Below are 18,523 nucleotides of genomic sequence, written 5' to 3' on the forward strand. Positions count from 1 at the left end.
AAGCTGAAATCCTAGTCCCAGACAACTGCGCAAATTGCAGATGCTCTGTGGTTTCTTGAACTGTATTTCTTGAATAAAAATATTCTCTGATCTCATTGTTCTTCTGGTTTTGGTATGTCTAGAATAGCACAGAACATGGCTTTCCCAGCTGGTGAAATAGAGAAGGGAGAAGACAAAGCTGTGTGTTTGTGACTAAGCTTAGCAATGGCATATGGGCTGATGCTGGTCATCTTGCTCACAAGAATCTCTGTCAAGCTGCTGTTACTCAATTGTGCCAGTTTTTACTGCCAGCAGAGCTTCAGACAGGGTTTTGTGTTCAAAAGCTCATTCTGCTCAGTAACACCTGAGCTACCTCTGACATCTTGTAAAATCAATGAGTCAGGTAATTGGAGTAACTTAGCTTTGGTGATGTCCTCACTGATTGTTCTTAGTCATCAGAAGAAGAAAAACTCGTTTGTTAACAGAGATACTGTTGGGAAAACTCTGATGGATACTCTGTGCGGTGCTCCTTATTTCTGGTAATTCATTTTTATTCTTTGTTTTTTGGTTTGGTTTTCTTGTTTGAAGCAGAGGTGCTGTGATGTGAATGTGAGAGGTCATTGAGCGCGGAGTAGATCAACAGTGACATTTTGTTCCTGTTGCATTTAATTACGTTTTTGTGCTTTGTTGTTGTCTAAATCAGAAGCATAGGTAAGATGTGCCATATTGAAATACTTCCCAGGATTTCAATTGAACTCATAAAGAGTGCAGAGCCGTGCTGAATAACTTCGGTGTGTAGTTAACCAGTCCCTGCAGGAAGCCAAAGGTATTTTGTGAAGTCCTGTGCTAACTGGAATAACTCTATAAGTGACAGTAACCAGAGTTACAATCTACTTTAATACAGATATGTACTTTGAAAATGTGCTATTGTAGCACATATATTAGAGTGCTTTACACATATACAATGAGTTGGTGTTTTGGAAATAGGATCTGCCTTTCTGAACTTTTGTTTAGTAGTATCAGTGCTGTCATTTGGCTGCTTAGTGTTTCCAGAGTAGAATGTAAATACCCATGTTCTAGAGTGAGCAGACTTCCCAGCTGAGGAGGTGAGCAGAGACTGGAGAAGAAGCCTGTGCTCTTTGTAGGTCTTGCTTCCATCAAGGGTTTGCTGCCATTTGGTCAGATCCTGGAAGGAGCCTGGACTCCAGAGGATGTGGAAGTAATTTGAGTTATTGACAGAGTCTTAAATAAATGCTACTCCTGCCATTGTATAGTGGGAGCCATGAAACATCTTACTGGATGGAGATTGCTCTAATACAGCAAGTAGAAAGTGATTATATACCAACTGTCCTCCATACAAACAGTGGACTTAAAATTAATCCTGCATTATTATGCTTAGTTTTTATTGTTCTTTCAATTATTAAACATAAGGTATCAAAAATTGTATTAAAAACTGTCATCAGAACTCAATCTTTTTTTTCCTGCTGACTGTGTGCTGGAATAACTCTATAAGTGACAGTGAGCATATCCAAAGGTACAGTCTACTTTAATGCAGATATGTGCTTTGAAAATGTGCTATTGTAGCACAGATATTAGAGTGCTTTACACATATGCAATGAGGTGGTGTTTGGGATCTTAGAAATAGGATCCGCTGAGTTGCTCAGGCAGAAGCACAGAGCGAATGTCACCCGCCATCCTTCTGCGATTTCAGCAGGTGCACTCTGGATTTCTGTCGGTAGCTTGCAGAAGTTTGTTGATCCCTATAAGAAAAAAGTGCAGTTCCCTCACTTTGGTTGCTCTAATCTGTCAATTTCTTCCTACATACAAGTGTGAAAGGAGGTGGGCAGCATCATTTCTAGTCAGGGACTACTGTTTAATCTCTGCACTTACTTATGGAAGTCATTCTGTTAATAACTTTACAATATGCAGATGCAGTTAGGATGCTGGATGTCTGGTAGCACCCAGAATTCTGAGAGGCATTTCACCCTCTGGTAAACACATATATGACTTCCAGTCATATTTGGCTTCCAGGCAGAAATGTGACTTCAATGGTTCTGTGCTGATATATGCTGATAACCTTGTTTCTGGGCTTTTTTTGGATTTCTTCTCACCCCAAGGGTTGGCAGGGGGTAGAGGGGCAAAGGAAGTTCATATAGTCTCTTCATAATGAGTCTCCTTTGCTGCTGAGGATAGAATGGACCGGTGTGAGAGATGGTGTTACTGTTGTTCTCCTTGGTGCTTGTACTTCTGGGATTCAAGGTCTCTAGTAAGGTATTAAAGAAACCACAGGGATTTGAGTCCTAGTGTTATGCCATAAAGATTTTTGAAGTTTTACAAAGGTAAATAATGCCAGTGTGATAATTATTTTATTATGATGAGTGAGAAAATTGAGCTTCTTATCTTCTTATATTCAATCTAAATGCTCTATTTCATTCCCTTTTTATCCAATAAAATACCTGAAAATAGTTTTACTTGGAACACAGATAAGAAAATGCTAGCGATTAAAGATAATGTTGTGGAATGGCTGGCAGGGCTTAGTGCATCAATAACCCTGACACATAATTAAAGTAATTGAAAATGCCCTGCGTGTGTTCTCTGATATAAGGCAGTAAAGAGATCACAGAGGTGTCAAAGCTCTTTCACAATAGGTATATTTTAAAATCAATCTCTTTTATTTTTAATCTTTTATTTGTGTTCTTTAAATCTCCATAAAACCAAACTTAAACCTGCATCATTGCCTTTAGCTGGCCCTTCTGGAGTAATGCCTCATATTTCTTTCAATTTGTTTCTAAGGTCAGAAAGAGGACTGGGCTGAGAAACAGGGCCAAGAGCCTCCTCAAGCATGCCAGTGCAGGGCCAAGCTGGGATTGTGTCTTTCCCTGTCTCCTGTGTGTTTTGCGCTTCACATTCCAATTCTGATCCCCCCCAGTTTCCTTCCTTTCAACCCGTTTATTTTTTAATTAGACACATTTGTTTTCTTCTCTGCACTCTTGCCACAGCAGTCTGAAGTTAACACTAACATGGCAGGAAATCTTACCCTTTTGGAAGACTCATAGGAAGGGAACACCAGTCTGGATTCATTTTTTCTAGGCAGGCTTCAGACTTCTTTGCCCCAGAACTCTAGGTTGGTAAGTCTCCAAAGTATTTCAGAAATACTGATTATAACAGAGGGGACCAAATCATATAAAACTCTGTAACTGACTTCAAGGAATGTACAAGGGACATTGTATTCCATTGAAAAGAAAGAAATCTAGGTTCACTTTTTGGCTCTGCTTTAGACTCTGCCAAGGGTTGAACTTGTTCTTGGTTTTAATTCACTGGAAATTGTTGAAGGCATCTGGCCTTTATAGAAGCTTAAAATAAAACGTCAGATTTTTTTTCCATTTCCAGATTGAAAATGGAATTTGCTTGTAACTTCCATTAGGAGGTGCTGATACAGAAATACAAGTAGACAGTGCAGTTTTGCTTCTCATCTCCTTAGGGGACAGTGCTGCATGAACCAAGTAGCATCTGTGGTCTTCACTCATAAAAAACTGGGACGACTGCTTTAAAAATAGTGTCTTAAAGCTAAGAAAATAATTCTGCAGACACTGTTAAATTGTACTTAAATTGTTCTTGCACTGGGAAGCAACCTCATAGTCTCCAGAGGCCCAGTCCTTGCAGCTCTGACAGCCTTCAGAATGACCCTTGAAGCTCTAGAAGGGCATAGGATTGAAGAGCTTTGGGTTTCAACTGTTGGTGCTTTGGCACCATCAGTCAACGTTGGCTCTAAGAGTGTAGATTTGGAGTGTTTCCATACCTATCCTCCTTTTGTGCAACTGGGGAGTAGTGATCCAAGTTTTATCCTTGACTTGGTAGGCAATAACTAAGAATAGCATGACTAGAAGTTAAACTTAGGGATGAGAGAAATAAGTTCTATACATTAAGTTTAGTGCATTTTCTCTTAAGTGTAATGGGGAAGCATGGGGAATAATCCACGTTTCAGTTAGTTTGGGAATGCATTTATGAAAGTCACTTGATTTACATTAGCATACTGCTGAAATACGTTACTGCAGCACTTGGGATCTGAGGGCAGATGTGCTGCAAAGTGTTAACCTTGTATGATCACCGGGGTAGATGAGTCCTTGGATTCATTAAATCATGCTGAAGCTAGAGAATCCTAAGAAAGTGGAATTAAATCATAACATATGCTTAAATAGGTATATTTGCATAGGGATAAAATTAAGTATGTGGGATATAATTTCAAAAAGGTATTTAACCTTTGTAGGCAGCAGGAAGGATGTGAGTGTGGTACAGTGTCTGCTTGTGTGCCTACTGGACAAGGACAGCTTTTGACTCTGTGGACACTTACATACCGCAGAAGAGCACTGTGTACTCCAGGGAAAGCTTGCCATCAGTCTGGGCTTCTTTGCCCAGTTTGTTTTATCTTTGCAAAGAGCCTATTATGAACTGTTAATCAGTGAACAATAAGCTCAGAACAAAGCACATCATGGTCTGTCTAAAGCACACTGGAGGGGCTGAATACTATTGTCAGGAAGACTGAGAGATAGGATAATGAGAAGAATGGGTTAGACAGTAAAACCATGTTTATATTTGGTTTTCTTTTATTGTTTCATTTTTCAGTTACTGATATTAAGTCATTACGCAGAAGGGGAAGATGATAATACAACTGATAACATGCTCCTGGAGGAGGAGCATAAGAACTGTACTCATGCATATAATACCAAACTTGTCATTTACAAAGTTATTATAACACAAGAGAAGTTAACAGTATTAGAGCAGTTTTGCAGCATGTCTGTTTTTGTACATTAAAGCCTCCACGTTTTTAGTGCTAGATTGCACTGTATGTAGTTTGACTTGTTTATTGGCATTCTTTCATTTGTCTCTTTTCATAACAGAATCGTGGATAATGTGAAAACTGAGCTGGGGGGAGCTATTTCCTGCCCTACAGGAAATTTGGTCTCCCAAGGAAGTCACTAGCTGGCACTGTTTGCTTTAATACTGGTTCCTTAATGTCTGATCTGTATGATGTGTGTCTTGTGCTGAAATAGGTTCCAGCACTGGGTTGAGGAATGTTAGCCCAGCTCTGGGCTTTTCTGATGCGGCTGTGTTCTGGAGTGATCTGGGTTGTGAGAAGTGGATTCTGATGGAGTTTAACAGTGTGTTTGCTAGAGCAGTACGTTCGAGGTGAGGGTCTGCATGGTAGGCTGGCACCTTGAAGGTGAGAGAACATCCAGGGGCACATCAGTGACACGCAAAGTTCTGTTGCACTTTGCTCTTTTGTTCTCCAACTCTTGAAAATATGGCACTTAAATGACTCAAGGGCTAAGGTCTTTATCCCTAATTAACCAAGGACTCAGAAGACCCATCTGAATTTGCATGAGAGCCCATGTAGACCCACAAACATCAGTGGTTCTTGAGGGATTGTTTCCTGGCAGCTGTAGTGAACATAAAAATACACTTCTGTGGACTGTAGCACTGCAAAGTCAATTGGATGTGTTGGAAAGCTACAAAACAGCACTGTGATAACTGCATGTCGTTTAGTTGTGGCATCGGTTTCTGCCTAGAGAATTTAATTTGAGAATTGTCAGCCTAAGGTGAAATGCCAATAGTAGAAGTTTATGAGTGTAGAGAATCTCTCTGATTGCATGAAAGGAAATGGGGGTGGAGAAGTGGTGGAAGGTGAAAATGCCTGGAAGATAAAAAACCTTTGAAAGACTTGCATGGCAAAAACCCTAATTGGATCTATTTTTTCCCCAAAAGCATTTTGATGGATGCCAGAGAAAGCTGAAAGAAATCTGGTGTCCAGATGCATTTGTTTCTTATGGCTAAATGTAAAACTCTCGTTGACAGCTGGTGTCTGCAAATGATTCCAGAAAACAGATGATAGCAATGAATTACCACTGAGGAAATCAGCATGACAGCCAGATAGCGGAACTGCTTTGCATGGCCCCCTAGCCCTGCCCCACAGCTTCTGATCTCACTGTCACAGCAGAGAGCAGCACATTGCACATGGGTGACAGCTCCCTTCAACTAATAACATGTATTGGGCAAAGATCTGAGGTAATTTGGGCCAATTCCTGTTGGTTTCAATAGCTGGGAGCATGGCCCAATTAAGAACTGTAGGATTTAGCAAGTCACTCTCTGTGGGCTTGAGCTGAGAATTTATAGTTGATTTGCAGAATAGTCTGGATGTTTTTATCAAAGACGGATAAATCTGCATGTGGGTGGGTGGGAGGGAAGGAAAAAGTGCAAGCTGCAGAGAGAAAAGATCATTTTCCCAACAAGATGAAAAGGGAATTAGCTGTGTTCATCATTAATCCCATCTAGCTTCTCCATTATCAAGAGTTAGGGAGAATAATTAGTTGCAAAGATAAATTCAACCTTGGAGAGCCTAATAAGAAAGACAAAATAAAAGTGAGTGGGACATCAGATACAGGGACCCTGTTAGAAAAGTCAGGCCACTGGGCGTCAGGTCCCTGAAAATGTCCCCTCTTAATGAGCAATGAAAGGTATAGTTTTTCTATCTTATAATGAAGTAAAGAGTGCAAATCTCCAAACTTCTATAAGATTAGAAAGCATACTTTTGAATCAGTCAGACCAGATCAAGTGTTTTTTACTGGTGTATTACAGAAATGAGGGAAAACAGGCTCTCAGCTCCTTGACAGGGTGCCAGCTCCTTGGTTGCTCCTTGCTTTCTCCAGGCTCAAGTGGCAGAATGAAGAACTTTCAGTTGTGTATTATTGCAGAGTCACAGAGTTGGAAGGGACCTTGAGAGACCATTTTTTCTAACTCCCTGCTGAGCAGGTTCCCTACAGTAGGTCAGATGGGTCTTGAATACGTCCATAGAAATAAACTCCACCACTTCTCTGGGCAGCCAGTGCCAGTGCTCCATCACTGTTACCATAAAGGAGTTCTTCTGCATGTTAGTGTGGAACTTGCTATGCTCTAATTTTAGGCCATTACTCCTTATCCTATTTCTACACACCTCTGAGAAGAAAACCTTCCCTCATCCCTTTGTTTCCTACCTCCCTTTAGGTATTTATAAACATTTATCAGATCTGTTCTCAATAATTTGTGCTCTTTTATGATTCCTCAAGAGCAGAATGCTGTCACCAGCCTGTTCCATGTCCATCCTGCAATAACCTCTGTCCAGTTACAGAGTGTTGCTACTCTATTTCCAACCGCTCCTTCATTGCTCCATTTGAATCTTGCGGCTGCATTTTTCCTCTTCAGTCTTTTGCTTTATGCTTGAAATGAGTGCTGCTCCTTCCTGATAAGAATGTTTGCAGGCAGCATGGGTTAGGAATGGCTCTCTAATGCTAGCAGCAGCCCCTCCTGCTGTCTGTGTGGCAGGACCGTTTAGTCCAGGTGGCTGTTTTCAATGAAATGCTCTCAGTTTTTACTGTGGTTATGCTTGTTCTTCCATCTTCCAGTGTCTCAGTCCTGGACATTTGGAAATATTTCCCATGATTGAAGAACTGAAGCTTATTTTTTGCTCTGAGCAAGTCCCATCTAGCTGCCATCTGTGCCTGCCATCATCTGCTGAATCTCTGTATTTTCTTTATTTCCTCCTCTCCGTTCTCCATTCTTCACTTTATTTTCCTAGGGCTGCTGGTTCCTATTTCCCTGGGTACTGAAAAAACCTCTCTTTGGTCCCACATACTTTCATACTTTCCACAAAGCTGCCATTTATACTCTTCTGGGGATTTTTTTCTTCCACTGAATGATGCAGTGGTTTTGTTGTATCCAGCTGGTATGTATGCAAACTGATCAGAGACGTGATGCTTTTTTAGGCAACAAGACATGTAGAAATCCCACCACGAGCATATTGTCAGCAGGCAATGTGGTGAGCACTGCAGCAGCATGTTTCCCATCCACGCAGGTATTGTGAAATCCAAGCCTACTATCACTAGAGGTTTTGCTGTTATTTAAGTATCTTAGAGCTTTGCTTGGGAGAGCTGCTGCAGTTACTACTCAACAGGAGATCCTGAGACATCCTTGGAACCTAGTGTGCGTTCTAAGGCAAATGTTTGGAGCCAGTCGTTTTTGTGGGACTGTGCTTCAGTGTCTTTCTAAAAGGCAAATGGGAAGGAGGGCACTGCCTAGTGAGTAGGGCACTTTTCAGTCCCCTCTGCATGGTTGTTGCTCACGTGCCTTTATTATAAGATGAGTGCCAAGCCGACAATGAGGAGAAGGTGCAGCCTTACCTGGTATTATAGGAATACACCTGCTTTCAGAATCAATAGTGGTAATTGTGAGTGGAACAGCTAAGGGCGGCAAAGGCAGATGATAGTAATATCCATTCAACATTGCATAATGTTGACCAAAATACCAAAATATTGGTTCCTGAGCATGATTCCTGTTAGTGAAATGTCTTGGTTTTTTTTCTGTAGTGAATGTATTTATTAGTGTCATTGTTTAGCTGTCTTGATCAGTAGACTGCTGATTAACTTTGCATATATTCTATGATGTTTTCTATTAGTTTACAAATGGTATCTTCTCAGGTGAATTGTTTAAATACTGTTTAATGCTACTTGAAAGCAATGGAAATTTCAGTGTTATCTTTTACATGTAGCAATAAGGTAACGGGAAGCACTTTGTGCACTCAATTACTTGAGCTAAATGTCCAATAAATAACTTTGGCTTCCAGGCTAAGAGTGAGATGGAGTTCTCAGTTTATAAAACAACTCGCCAGTCTTTCTTGAGGAGAAACAGCAATGTAAAATGTTTTGAAGAATAATAATGGAAATGATGGCATGAGCTATCATTAATAACGTAAAGCAACTTTGTATGGGATTTGTGGTATTTTGAGGAGTTTTCAAACCATCTGGATAATTTCACCTGCATATGCAAGTTGTGATGGGAATGGAAGTGCTGAGTGCTGTATGTGCCAATAAGGTGGCAGGCAGGGGCTTTGGCAAGCAAAACTTTACCTGTTAACTATGGTTTTTGCATAAGAGTATGCAAGCACAAGTGGAAGGATGTTTTCCAAATGTATGGGAAGAAGGAAGGTGATGGTGGAGATGTAAAAAAGTTAAAAATCTTTCTGGGAGAGAAGAAAAAGAGGGAGTATTGTGGTAGAGCAGCTCAGTCAGAAGATGGATGAGAAGACGGTGGCTTGATATTGATCTTTTTCTGTGAATTAGGTGGGCACTGTCTGATAAAACATACTTATTTCTCTAGGTGTCATCACACATTTCCAGAATACCCAACTTAGTGATGTTTGTTCTACCGTGTAAGTGAGGCTTGCTCTGACTTCGTATTGGGACTATCTATCAGAAGAGTCGAATAGAGATGTTAAACTAACAAATGCAGCAGCATGAGGGTACAGGCAATTAAAGCGTTCTGTTTGACATATCAAGCCTGAGTTTCCATTTGAGGGAAATGTGCCTTTTCAGATTATGTTAGCTCAGCTTTAAATATCACAGGTACAAATGATGCAGAAACCTCACAAGTTCAATAGCTGCGCTGGTATTCAAAATAAAGCCATTTAATGCCTTTCTTCTGAACAAATTGGCATGACACCTGCCTGTTAATGCAGCTCCTGAGCCTTAGGGAAGGTGGTGACCCAACCCATAGGTATTTCTTGCTCTTTTCCTCTCAGTGGGCTCTGGCAGTACCCAGCTGGGCCTGATCCCAAACACTGGCACCTCAGCACCCCAGGTAAGGATAAGAAGCTGTAGTGCCCCTGTGTCTTGGTCAAGGCTTTGATGGCCAGGAAAGAAAATTGGTGCTTCTACATAATATATTTGCATGTTGTTTGGTTGTAATGTTCCCTAGGTAATACAGCAAGTGAATTGGCAATGGGGCCCTGACAAATGCATAAGGAGGACAACCTGATAAAGGGTGCGGTATTTTGTGATCCTAATGGCAGTAAATATTAATGAGAAGACTGCATCTTCAGCTGATCTGCTTCCTAAAAATTAGTAATGCGTCGCCTCTGTCATGTGCAGTAGTTATCTGTGTTCCAGCTTACCTCCCAAAACAACTCATTGGATCTGTGGATAGGGATGCATGAATGAGAGTCACACAAAGGTATGCTGCTCAGCAGATCCTCTGTCTTGCTGTTTTGTCAATGAGATAAAGTTGCCTTTATTTATACGTGGCATATGGACCTATTTTGTCATCTTTTTACAGCTGCTCAAGGCAGTCAGCCTTAGCCATGGCAAGTCTTTATCTTCTGTCATTTCTCATCTCTTTGGTTTTGTAGGAAACCCTGTTTACACTTAGCATGACTTGTGCAAACCTGAGGTAATAATCACATTAGCTTATATGGCTGTAAAGCTGTTTGAAGTACAGAATCTTCACAAATTATAAACCCAGTCATCAGCTACGCTCAAACATATTTAATGATACACACTACATCAATTATTTTTCTGTTTAAGCAGGATAAGATTGTAGACTTTCAGTACTTACAATACAGTCAAACTCACTTTTATTTTAAAATGTGTTTTAAAGTACAGTTGTGTATTGAGATAACACTTCAAAACAAGAATGCTATTGAATGCCAATAGCATTCATAGTGTAGCTTCCTTGGTGGCTATGTATTGTGAGGAATTTCAGTAGGTTATCAGTGAACTCCAGCTAATCCTTAGAGGCAGAAAATGATGCGAGGAGGAAGTTTGGCAGGCATTTAGCTGAAACAAATAATTAAAAAAAAAAACAAATTGTTTTGATTCCATAATGTAATTTGAGCCCCAAGAGCTCATAAGATTAATAAGCTTGGTATTCAAGTGTCGCTATATTTTCTTTGAGATGTTTTTTACTTACTGGTAGGTCAAGAAAGTGAAGTGTATGAAGTCCAGCCTATTCCTTCAAAGTTCCAAATGTAAGTATGAAAAAGCTGATTGTTTTTAGGTCTGAGGAGAACAATGGATTTATTCTAACTTCGCATCTTGAAGTTATGATGCAAACATATGAAAGGATATTCAAAATAACTTCCCTTTTGAGGATTCCCAGAAGTTTATTGCATGCAGCATTTTACCCTGTTCTTAACTTTCTGTAATTTATTGACTGATACTTACTGCTTATCCAATTAAGAAATGAAGGTGGCTTGAAAACCCAGCAATTTGGCTGCTTCTCTTTGCCAAGGCATGCTAGAGCAACCTCTTTAGCAGCAAATAATTCAGACTGTGCTTATCTAAAGGTTTGGTGTTAGTGTTCTGCAGCAAGGTCAACAGTCTTCTAGAGAGACTGCTGATAAACAGTTCCCCAAGAACAGATTAATATACCATAGCTAGCTTTCATTCGTATGGTTGGCTGATGTCAAGAATGAAAATTGCATCAGAAAACTAAAACAGAAAACTGCAACTTGATATTATGTAGTTTGAAATCCAGGTTACTGCCCACATCTAGACAATTATGTTTATATATGTCCTCTTGCTTTTGCTGTTATTGCTCTTTCTTCTAGTAATATTGTACATGAAAGATTGCTCTGTGTTTATTTCTTTGGTTGCCACACCTGACACGTTAAAGAAGATGAATGTTTTCTCCAGGAAAAAAATCCTTGTTTTAACTGGCTTAGCAAAAATGTGCACCAGCAAAATGGATTGGAAACCTGCTGGCCTTTTCCTTCTTGTTTACTCTCTATCTGCATGACTCAATTCCTTTCTCTGGGCAAGAAATTTCCCAGTGGCACCAGTGAGTCTGCTGTCCTACCTCCCACCTGTTAATTACCTATTTTTTATGCTTTTGTAGTAGATTTGCAAGAGCACATGCATTGCAGTTAAATAGCAGCTCCCTCCAGGAGCTCCCCTGCTTTCTGTGCAAGATTTGCTCCTTGAAATGACTCCATGGTAGGCCAGGGTGTTTTGATGTGTCTTTATCTTAATCATTCTTCTAAAGGCCAAGTTATCTACTTACATTATTTATGTAGTTACTACTCTTCACTGACATTAATTTCTTGCCACCAGTTGCATCAAACTTGCATGCAAGAAATTGGCAAAGGATGAGGTTTTCAGTCAGTGAAGTTATACAAACTGTTGAAGATGTTTATTTATGAAAACACCTTTGAATTAATCTGATTATTATTGGTGTTGAAAATTGTGTTGGAAGAAAAAAGCAGCTGCTTTTGTAAATTAAAAAAGACACTTTGTACTTTGGAATCTGTCATATAGGAGAAAATATTCTTGTATTAAGTGTCTGCTGATAAGTAGGCATGTACTGCCTCTTCTCTGATAATAGGTTTTCCTCAAATGCTGATTCAGGTTTGCTAAGTTTTTAACTCAGCACCAGAGGCGATGAAATTACTTTGTGTTTTAACAAATTATTCAGAAACTTTGTGTAAGATGGAGGACAGCCAAATCTCTACTCTGGGCTACAAATAATCGAGACAGAAGCAGTACTCGTGTGAGCCTTTCAAATATTCAAGCTGCCAGGAAATAAAATCCCTTTCCTTAGCATTAATGTCTAACTGCAGTGAATTTCTCTGCGTAAATTCACAGGTGCATTTTGACTGTGGGAACAGTCATGCCTACATAGGACAGGAGAGTGTCTTCCTGCAGTATCTGTTGAGTATCTTGCTCCTCTCTGCCTGGCTAGGTGCAACCTGTGTCACAGAATCACAGAATGTATGTCACAGTACACTCACTGTTCCATTCCAGGCAACGCTCCCTATTTGGGTTTCTACTGCATGAACATCATCTTGCCTCACTGTGCATCATACGTTGTCATACTGGCTGTGCAGTAAGATTTTGCTTCCTTCTTGGCTGTGCTGCATGAAAGCTTGTGAGGCTTCATACTGCATCTCGGTGACCTTCAGGGCTGATTCTATCCTGTCTGTAGGACAACACAACTTCCTGTCCCATCAGATCACCACTGCATGCTCCCTGAAGGGGAGGGGCTTAACTGACCTTTGGGTGCCAGTAAATCCCCTCCTTTTTCTTTATTTTCTTTATTTTTACTGTGTTTCTGTGGTCAGACAACACAGCACATCTTTACATCCTTTCCCATTCTTCCATGATCTTGCTAAACCAAATCAGGACAGACTGTAATAGCTTTGGGACCTCTGGCTTGACCCAGACACTTTTGGCTCTGGTATTTCCTACAGCTGTCTACAGGAGCCCTGAGTCTGGACTTCTCTTCTTGCAGTTTCAGATCTTAGTCATGTTCTTCATATAGAATCTCATTTTCCATTTCCTGTATCAAAGTCAAAATACAATCAAGTATTGTTACCTGAATGAACTGTCATCCACTTCAGAACTTGCAAAGAGGTTTTGAAGTAAAATAAGTTTTGACATCTTAAATTGGTATTTCTGCATACCCAAGTTGTTGTATTACCATAATACTGCTACCTGCAAACTAACTTTGGCTTATCCACAGGGGGAGAGTTAATGCTTAATAAAAGCAAGTCAGATTAATGAAGGCTTCTATTAATTGGAAATAAAATGGTTTATAAAGCTGATTACTTCATTTTAATGCAATGAAGTTTATGTATTTTATGGGATTATTAGTGTATTTCTGTTCTTACATTACTTGTTTTAATTATTACTTGCAATTCCATAGAGTTAGCCACAGTGGGGTAAACTTGAAGCAGATTAGGAATGTTTGGAAATTGGTACATATTGATTTCTGTTGCTTGAGAAAGCCAACACCTACACTGCTGTAATTCTAGTTGTTTATGGGTTCTGTAATGCAGAGAGCTTGCCATTTTTGTCGTGTTAGACTAAGTTCCAAGGCAATCTCTATCTGCTTTGATAGGATTGATTTACATGTCCTTTTCCCAAAAGCTCCCAAGAACTCAAAGATTATCAGACAATTCTCCCCAACAGTCCCCACACCCTAAAATACACCAATGCTTATCAGCAACAACTGAAATTCTGAACTGATCCACCAGTGCTTATCAGCAACAACTGAAATAAGCAGGAAACCCTTCAGGACTTCAATGCAAAGTCAAAATCTTCAAAAATTAGGAACCTTTCTTGTAGCCATCTACCTCTTCTTGTCTTCCAGAGGTGCCTGCGTATAGCAGAGATCTGACAGGTGGTTATATAGGAAGGAGAAAACTCCTGTTTTGCAAGTGCTATTGGAGTGTCTGGGGTATGACATGGGAGAGTTTTGAGATTAATTCATCTCCTTGGAGTGGGAAAGGATTTTGTATTTGTTCTGTCAACTCATCCCAATGGTTGGTTTGGAAACTTACAATTGTCTGGCTGGTTCCTCTGAAGACATGCACGCTTCTATGGAAAGTAAGAAGGAATAACTACTGATCATAAGAAAATGGGATCTGGAGACCACCAGATACAGACAGGAATCTCAGTACTATAAGAAATGCATGGAATGAGTATCTGGGTAAATGGTGGTAGGCCTTCCCATGGTACCACAGATGACTCAAGGGATTTCTGTAACATTCAGGAGCGTAAGTAAAAGCGGAATTAAGTCAGAACTGCATGGGTCATGTTCAGTTTGCAATGAGAGTTGCATTTAGAATTGGAGAGAATTAATGTAGAAAAATGAGCCATGATGGGACTCGTGGAAGGAGAGGAATGATCGTCTAGGAAGAGTTGCAAAAACCAGCAGACCTGTAGCTGGTAAAAATAACAGCAAAGCAAAGTTCAAACAAGTGAAAAAGTGTGTTGAGTAAAGCACAAAGCTATCTAGAAGCTTCTTTCTGTCCCTTAAATTGGGATTGTTCCAATAGTTGGATGTCTCAATGTTTGTATATCTGCCAGCTTCAGTGTTGCAGTGCAGATTTTGGTGGAGTATGAAGCAGAGGGTTTTTGTAGTATTTTAAGTCATGCTTCATGGCTTAATTTCCATAACTGGGCAGCAAACTCCTGACATGTCCCTGTGTCCAGCTGTATGTTTTTGCCTGGCACAAAAGGTAAGAGAAGATGTTAGCCACAAAAAATGGAACGAAAGTTAGAATTTCCTGAAGACATAGCAGCTGCAGGGGAATAAGATGTGTTTGCAGAGTGCACACATAAAAAGATGTGTTTGTGCAGGTGGACAGGTACATAAAATATCACGTATATGTCTCTGTGACTTAAACATTTTAATCAGTGTATTTTAATTTGTATTTTATTTTACTCTGCTGTTAATACATACTCTGTTGTTCGGCCATGCAAAGCTCTGGCTTTCAGCAAACTGCCTGGCAGCACCCTCATGTACTTTGTGTAAACATTTCTCTGTTTCTCTAAGCAATGCAGGTTGTTGTGTTTGGTAATGTTTTTTGAATGTCTCTGCATTTCACTGTATCTTTTGAGAATGTCTTCAACATGGAAGATATTTCGTAACCACACAGCAAGATAAAAGCCTTGTTTCTCACTATTCTATACTTCAAAATTTTGTTCCAAGCGTCATATGGATCCTTGAAGCATGTTTATGGGATTCTAGTAAAGTGTCACCAGCAGTAGTTTAAATAGAGGAAACAGAAATATAGAGAAAAAGCTGAGAAAGCTTGTTGGTGCATAGTCTGTTCTCAAGGCAGAAATGTTAATGGTAGGAGTTCTGTATATTTTACTCTTCTGGAGAATACTGAAGAGCCTTTCTTCTCTAAGCACTTTGTTCTCTTCCCTTCGTTTTCTTCCTATCAGAGAAGTGTTATTTTTTTTTTGTTTCTTCTTGATATAGGGTAATTCTTACCTCTGTAAAGTTGGAGCAGAAATCAGCCCTCCTTTAAAACTCAGTTTTTCTTTCCAAGACTAATTATTTCCTTTTTTTTTTCTTTTTCTTTTTTTTGAATGCTCAGTAAAAGGAAATCTTTAGTCAGCTAGAAAAAAGAAGTGATGAGCTTAGCACTAAAACAAGTGCATGGGTAGTATGGCAGTGAATGTGAGGAGAAGTCCAAATAAGTTGAGTTTAAAATTTGTTATTAGTGCTTCTCAGAAAAGTGGAGAAGAAGAACTTTCCTGAGCTATGTTTCCTAATCTTTTCCACTTTTAAGTCTATTCCTACAGAAATAATTAGAATTGGGCTCAGTGGTGGTAGAGAATAGACTTGCTGGATATAAGTTACATTAGAATTTCTGTGTCTGATTCAGTATAGGGGGGAAGTTTGCCTACACATTCTAGTACACACCTAAAAACCATTTTTATATATTTTCATTTTATTACTTGTGAATACGTTTTATGCTGTTCTGAAGTAGTAATGTGGACTTCAGGAAGCACCACAGGGGGAAACAGAGGAGGTGGTGTCCAACACTCAAGGGGAACTAGAGCTCTGGTTATTGCTGGGGTTGTTGGTTCTTCTGGTTTTCCAGGTTTCCTTTATATCACTGGTGGTGGCTTGCTCTGTTTCCTGTTGACACAAGGTGCAGGTGTGCATACGCTGCTCTGTTTCTTTGCTTGGCTTAGAAAGCTGTAATTTTTAGCTGTATTTTGAGAGTGGATAGCAAATGATTCTTTTTTATGTGTTGTTTTTCTGGTCGTGTGCACCAGCTGTCATGGCCTAAAACACTTATGTAATGGAAAGACAGATTACACGGGGAAAAAGAAACTGGAGAAATGAAATTGTTACTGACAATATTCATGAAAACCTAGGCTTCAGCAAAGTCTGATGCTGACCCAACCCAACAAAATGTCTCACAAGTTCAATTCTAACAAATAATTGGAATTTCAGCATAGTGAAAATTGTGATAAGCATACATCTTGAGCAAATCTGTCATGTGAAATCACTGATTAAATTATGGTTTTGATGTGATGGTTTTGATATAAAATAATTTGGAGTGAGGCCACTTTGGAGCATGGAGAGGCCGCTGTGTAGATGAAGGCTTCCATGAACGTACCAAAAAGATAAGCATCCAAACCTCACACAGTACCACCACAGGTTTCTGCCTTTATAAATCCGTCCAAGACATTAAACATGTATGTTGTTACCAGGTCACTCAAAACCTATTTATACTCTCTAAGTCCCATTCCCTGTGTTTGTGTTCCTTCATACTGTAGAAAATAGGGTGAATAGTCAGACAAAATGACAAAAGCAGATAACCCTTCTTCAGCCTGATGAATGTGATGGGATCTGTGAAGATACAGTAAAGGTCAAGCATGTGTTGCAGTCATCGACCTGTGATTGTTAGGTACTTTGGCCTACCCCTTCACTGTCACAAATACCTGTAAATACTACTGTAAGTTTGGGAGAATTAATAAAATATTTAGCTTCCCATTGGCTTAAGCTTACAAAAGCTTGAGTAAATGTGTTTCTGTTCTATACTCTTAAAGAGCAGACTTACTGCTCCTGAGATGAACCGGAAAGTGGCCACGGAGCATGGAAACAGTGTATTCCACCAGCTTTTCCTCCATATGACAGCCTTGTTCTTAGAGGGAATAACACTGGTTTGGGCTGGAGTGGATTACACATCCATACTCAGGAGTGACACATCTGTCTTCCTGAAAGATAACGTGGAGGTGCTAGGTAGCACTGAGTGTAAGAATAAGAAGGTATCAACACACAGCAGACGCTGTGCTGCTCAAAGACCTGCAGGGACATCTGTAAGCTCCATGCATGTTGGAATTGACTGCAGAGCTATCTTGTTGGCAATGTGCACCAGCTTCCTGTTAGAGTGCCTTGAACATGCTTTACAGGTCAAATTCGTTATGTGCCTCGTAAGATGAGATGCTTTTAGGGGTAGAAATATGCACACTAGTTTATGGTGACACTGCTTCTACTCCCTTGTGTGAAAAGTGAGGGATCAAAGCAACTCTGGGCAAATGCAAAAACTTGACTCAAAAAAATAATCACTTGAATTTCCCTAAATATTTAATCATTTTCAGGAGATGGAGGAAAGTTAGCTAGAGCCTTTGTTTAGTGTTAAAGCTCTTAGGTTACGTTTCCCTTTTGTGGCTTTATGAAAGACACTGTAGCATAGAAATAAAATCCTGCCTGCTTCTCCTTTGACAATACGAGAGATTGTAATGAGCCAGGGAAATGGAAAAGCCAACTGAAGTGGGCTTATAGTTTCTTCTGTTGCTCTTCAGTTTGCTTATGCAATGAACATAATGAGAAATCTCTCCGAAAGAGGTGGTGGGATTGTTGGGGAGAGGGGCAGGGAAGAGAACTGGTTAAAATAAAAAATGGAGCAACTTCTTCAGTCCTTGCTCCCTCTAATAGCAAGACAGAGAGTGCGTGTTACCTGCTGAGCTGTGCTGTGACTGAGCGCCACTGCTGTGAGATCTTACTTCTGGCTGCCTTGCTGCTTGCAGCAGCTTCATCAAGTGCTATGTTGGCCAGCTGAGCCAGGTGATTGCACCCAGCACACAGGATCCCTCCCAGGTATAGTGCATTGCATTCGTGGAACAGGAGCACGTTGTGTTTGCTGCTGGAAAGGCAGATATGACGGTCCTGAGGGAATCTGAACTGTGTCTTGACTAAGTCTGGAACAACTGGTTTGAGGAAGAAAATACTGTTTCTGGCTGCCAGCTTGCCACCTCTCTGACTCTTCTTTCCCACTTGGCTCCCAGACTTGCAAATCTTCTCCCAGCAGAAGCATGCTTCTCCCTCCCTCCAGCCTTTCTGCCTTGAGAGAGGTTAAAGCTGCTGGCACTTGCATTCACGCACTGCTTGCAGATTAAAATTCTGGCCTGATTTCCATCTACCTAAAATACCT

At 40.2% G+C, this 18,523-nt stretch overlaps 1 protein-coding gene and 1 long non-coding RNA gene across 2 annotated transcripts in view; one reads left to right on the forward strand and one right to left on the reverse strand.

Annotated features, from left to right (window-relative positions):
- The window catches only part of ANXA11 (annexin A11), a 751,397-nt gene that overhangs the window by 383,570 nt on the left and 349,304 nt on the right, over nucleotides 1-18,523 (reverse strand). The window lies entirely within an intron of this gene.
- Nucleotides 14,668-18,523, forward strand: part of LOC128077953 (uncharacterized) — a 42,856-nt gene continuing 39,000 nt past the window's right edge. The window contains exon 1 of the long non-coding RNA XR_008205228.1: nucleotides 14,668-14,803. This is a non-coding gene — a long non-coding RNA (uncharacterized LOC128077953). The remainder of the gene's footprint in view (nucleotides 14,804-18,523) is intronic.

The sequence above is a fragment of the Tympanuchus pallidicinctus genome, unplaced genomic scaffold, assembly GCF_026119805.1.
Source record: "Tympanuchus pallidicinctus isolate F22 unplaced genomic scaffold, pur_lepc_1.0 scaffold16, whole genome shotgun sequence".
Taxonomy (NCBI): Eukaryota; Metazoa; Chordata; class Aves; order Galliformes; family Phasianidae; genus Tympanuchus; species Tympanuchus pallidicinctus.